Source organism: Pinus tabuliformis, chromosome 6, assembly GCF_031772625.1.
Source record: "Pinus tabuliformis cultivar Carrire ecotype Pingquan chromosome 6, CPIR1, whole genome shotgun sequence".
NCBI lineage: Eukaryota > Viridiplantae > Streptophyta > Pinopsida > Pinales > Pinaceae > Pinus > Pinus tabuliformis.
Genome location: NC_142292.1, coordinates 31,009,546 through 31,014,991, shown reverse-complemented (window position 1 = coordinate 31,014,991; position 5,446 = coordinate 31,009,546). Strand labels below are relative to the sequence as shown.

At 37.6% G+C, this 5,446-nt stretch overlaps 1 pseudogene; it reads right to left on the bottom strand.

Annotated features, from left to right (window-relative positions):
- Window positions 1-2,349: 2,349 nt before the first annotated feature.
- On the bottom strand, window positions 2,350-4,729 carry LOC149257068 (pentatricopeptide repeat-containing protein At2g13600 pseudogene; annotated as a pseudogene).
- Window positions 4,730-5,446: the final 717 nt, after the last annotated feature.

Here is a 5,446-nt window from a genome sequence, read left to right as displayed (position 1 = left end):
TTTACTCGATGAACAATATCATTTTTTAACCATTTGTTTGATGAACATATGAGTGTTGGGAACATTTGACACCATGGGTTCCATTAATTTTTTAACCATTTGTTTGATGAACATATGAGTGTTGGGAACATTTGACACCATGGGTTCCATTAATAGCTAGTACCATCGATTGGACTGAGTTTTGCATTTCAAATCTCAATTGAACATTAAATTGCAAACAATTGAATTTTAATTAACCTGCAAAGTGTTGTTAATTGGTATATGGTGCAACAAAGTCTAATTCTATTTTGCAAACAACAAAGTGCACTTATTTCCCCATTGTTGATGATTTGACCTTGGCTTCCCATAGGAAGCAAACTTGAAGCCAATAAGAACGGCCATTTCTTGAATCCTTGTTAATGGTTAAAAATTAAGAAATTTGAACTGAGCCTCGATTGTTAATGCATTTCATATGGTTGTCTTGTATGCAAATTACACCAAGAACATAAGCCCGGTAATCAATCATGAACAGAAATTGAGTAAGAAGAATTTCAATGTCACCAAGGATCCGCGTTGGTGATAAGTCCCACATTTATAGATTAATCACATCCCATAAAACATTTTCCTAACTAAATGAAAATACCATCATAACCAAAACTAATAATGTTCACATGATAGAGCACTAACCCAAGGAAATCATTTTGAGAACCTCATCATTTTCAATGAAATACAATTAAATCAATGTCATTGGATTATAAACATGTACCACCTAAGAAATTTGGTCTAACAGTGAATCATATGTAAAAATTTGGAGGATCCATTCATTCTCTTATAATTAAACACGTTTTTCCCTCATTTATCAAAGCTCTCACCACATCCACCTTCCCTTAAAATTCATTCACATCATTATTATTGCTCGACTAGCTATCACCAATATCTTCTCAATGACAGCAGTTTATTATAGCTCTCTTTCGATTCCAGTGGAAGGTTTCCATAACAATTACAGATGGGAACTCCTATTGCAGGGTCCTCAAGTCTTTGCCACTAATTGCTTCAACCTTACTCTATGTTGCTTATTTTGGTCATGCACGACTATGTCTTCAAATTTTACCAACGAGAGAGGGATGAACAAAAGCATTCAGAGTATATCAATGGATAATAAAGTATTCAAATCTGAATTTGTTTCAGTGTATATATGTCTGGGGAACACGCACCTCTTTTCAAGATGGGGGCAATTATGTAACTAATTTTTCCGTTACTGTATTCTCTCACACTAAGTTACCTGGGTCAGGGTTCAAATTCACCAAACATAATATTCAAGTAAGAAGATTTCCATTCAAATTGTTCTATAAAATTCATCTCAAAATAAAAAAGAAGTAATAGTTAATTTTATATATAATGAATATTTTCAAATAATGAATATAATTTTTTCTATGCTTCAAATTTGATAATTGCAGAGACTTCTCCATGACTTGTTAACCCTCAATCCATCAAATCGTTGGGGGAAAAACAATTGATAGAAACTTGTCAAAATTTACGAAATACTAGAGCTAGGTTTTTGTAATTGACTTTTTCCTTTAAAATATTATTAAGTCAAAATTCAATTTAAGTAGATTAAATTCACCCAATCTCGCAATTTGATGTGATTACATGCCTCTCACCAATTATGTAACCAATAAGAATATAAATAACGCCATAATATGCTCGCAAGGTAATAAGTTCAAAGAAGAAGCCTGATGCCTAACATCTAGAAGAATTTTGGGTGCAATGTCAGAATTATGAAATATTTTTGTCCCGTGACTATACCACTAAAAGGCCTATGACAATGTTATACCCAACATTGTGTGTGTTATGTGTGTGAGAGAACCCAAATTACTCTTGCTTACTCTTCCATTAGACCCTGCTTTTGCCTTTGTCCAGAGTAGGCCAAAATTGATTCTCACATGCACTTTGATTTCACTTAATAATTTTTAGCCTAGGCCAAAGCAACTCAATGTCACAAATGCAAGACATATTTCACGTTTTGATTTTGAGACCGTGAGGTTGAGGGTACAGATCTGTAATTTAATGCTTCTTTCTTCGTCCCCATTCTAGGATAGCTTGGAAAATATCCACCAGCTTGTCCTTGACATCATGCTAAGAGGAATAAATTCCATATACCTGGGATCATTGACTGCAACCTCTGTTCAGTGCAGATGTAGGACAGCTTTTACTTAGTAAAGCATATGTTTGTTGAGGGTACAGATCTGTACTTTAATGCTTCTTTCTTTGTCCCCATTCTAGGATATCTTGGAAAATATACACCAGCTTCTCCTTGACACCATGCTAAGAGGAATAAATCCCATATACCTGGGATCATTAAATGCAACATCTGTTCAGTGCAGATGTAGGCCAGCTTTTCCTTAGTAAAGCATATGCTTATCATTCTCTCTATTAGCATTGTCAATCATCTCCACAAAAATATCATTCATCCTTAAGTGATGGGAACAATTAGCATCCCACATAAGAGTTTATCACCCAATAATCCCAGATAAAAACATGGTGGTGATCATCACACATATTTTGAGGAACGGCATAGATTCCCAGGGTAGACATGCGATTCCTGGCTTCTGTCTAAAGTTTGTAAATAATCATTTTCTTATGCTGCTCTTCAGCATTTATCAGAACAGATCAAGTGCTGGGAATTTACCTTTTCTACTAAAACAATCTGTCCAACTTTTTCCTGTGTTTTTTCTGCTTGTGGCATTGAACTGTCACCTACAAGGAAAGCATACACTTGTTTATTAACCTCGATCCAGCTACATCCAGGTTTCTTTTTCACCTGTCTTTCATTCATCAGTTTCCGCACCTTTTGAAGGCCATCCCATCTGCCTGCTGTGGCATAGATGTTTGCCAACTGCAGGTAGGGGGAGGCGTTATCAGGGTCCAACTCAAAAAGGTATTCTGCAACACGTTTCCCAAGCTCAACATTTTTATGTGCTCTACACGCACCAAGCAAACACCTCCAAACAGTAGCATCAGGTTTTATTGGCATTTTATTGATAAAGTCTTGTGCTTCATCCAGGCGGCCAGCACGGCCAAGAAGATCAACCATGCAGGCATAGTGCTCCATTCTAGGAGTGATATGATAATGCTGACTCATGCAATCAAAGTACTGTCGGCCCTCCTCTACCAAGCCTGCATGACAGCATGCAGACAATATTCCAACTAAGGTAATATGATTTGGTTTAACTCCACTACGTTGCATTTGTTCAAAAAGTTCGAGGGCTTCTTTACCACAGCCATGAATTGCACATCCTTCAATCATTGCTGTCCATGAGACAACATCTCGTTTACACATTTTGTCAAACACATTGCGTGCATGATCTATACTTCCACATTTTGCATACATGTGTACAAGAGCACTAGCCACAAATATATCAGTTTCAAAACCACTTTTCGCTATTTTTTCATGGATCTCCATACCCTTTTCCAGAGCTGCCAAACTAGCACATGCCGGGAGAGCACTGGCAAAGGTTTTCGCATTTAGCTTCATACCTGCCACTTGCATTTGTTCAAAAAGATTGAGGGCCTCCTGGCCATGTCCGTTTTGTGCATATCCTGCAATCATTGCATTCCATGACTCAACAGTTTGCCGAGGCATTTTCTGAAATAGTTGCATGGCTTCATCAATAAATCCATTCTGTACATATCCTGCAATCATAGCATTCCATGAGACCAAACTCCGATTAGGCATTTTCAGAAAGAATTTCAAGGCCTCATCAACATACCCATTTTGAGCATATCCCGCAATCATGGCTGTCCATGAAATCTCATCCCGTTCGGGCATTGTCTGAAAGAGTTTAAGTGCTTCATTAACACAACCATTCTGCACATAACCTGCGATCATTGCATTCCATGACACGACGTTTCTTTGAGGCATTTTGTCAAACAGATCGCGCGCATCCTTCGCGTACCCACATTTCGCATACATATCGACGAGGGCGTTTCCTACAAATCCATCTGAATGAAACCCACTTCTAATTATTTCTTCATGCACCAGCTTGAGAACTGCAAAATCAGTACACACAGGGAGAAGGCTCGAAAATGTGAAGTGATCAGGTTCGATGCCAGATCTCCGCATTTCGTTAAAAAGTGCCAGAGCCTCCTCGGCACAGCCATACTTGGCATAAACAGTAATCATGGCCGTCCATGAAACCACATCGCGATCAGCCATTTGGCTCAAAACTCTGCGAGCATCCGCCAGACTCCCACACTTTGCATACAAAGTGAGAAGATTGTTCAACAGAAACGTCTCTTGGCATTCAAATAATCCAGTCTGAATGATGTAGGCATGCACTATTTTGCCTTGTGGCATGGCTTTCTTGCTGACACAACTCTGCAAGAGAGTAACATATACAGACGATTCCGCATAGTGCTCCATATTATTGTGCAAAATCTGCAGAGCCTCTTTCAATCCGCCCTGTCTACACAGCAGTTTTAACATCTTCTGAGGGACTGATATTACAACAATTTCCGAGCTCTCTGAAGGCATTATTTGTCGTGAAATTTTTACCTGGCAGCTGGAACAATAAGTTTCCAAACAATACCACATTCATGTTTTGATGCCTTATGGGCCGTCACATTGCAGATGCTGTCATGTTCTGCCATCGGTTGCACGAATAATCACTCTGCATTAATGTGCCTGAATGATGTAGTATCCGACGATAACTGAGTGTCGTCTTCGAAAAGAGGATTTTGTGAAGGAACATTCAATTAATTAAAATGGTGGCTTACATACTCCGTAGAATACATACACCATACTTTGTAGAATAGATATAGGGTGTCTGTTTTTTCAACAGGGAAAAAATATTTGTTCAAGTGAGTTGTTATTTTTGGAAAGAGGTTTTTGGGAACGAACATTTAATTAATTAAAATGGCGGATTTATATACTCTCTAGAATAGATAATGATATATATACTCTCTAGAATAGATAATGATAGGGTGTTTGGTTTTAAGGGAAATTTGATTTTATATATAATATTTAAAGTTCAGTATATGTATTTGAGTGAGAATAAATATATTAAAAAAATAACAATTTGTTTACGTTGGTAGTTGATGTGCATCCAATACCCTAGTATCCTCCAACACCCTAGTATCCTCATTTAACATATGGTGGTCATTCCCATAATCAAAGATTCAAAAAGCAAAATAAAGCAATATTATTATGGTCATTGCGAGTCCATCATAATGTTAGATAATATATAAGAAAACAAGAAAACATGATCCGTGTGTTACGGCAAGATGATCTCGCCTTCCTCTCTGATGTGATGGTCCACTGATAGATTGTATTTCATGACTCCATATTGTCCTTGCATACCTTCTTTAGATAACCTATCCGCATCCTAGTTGTCTTCTCTGAATACATGTTTGATGGAGTAGGATGTGAGGGAGGCCAGCGTATGTTTGATCCTATTGATCCATCCAG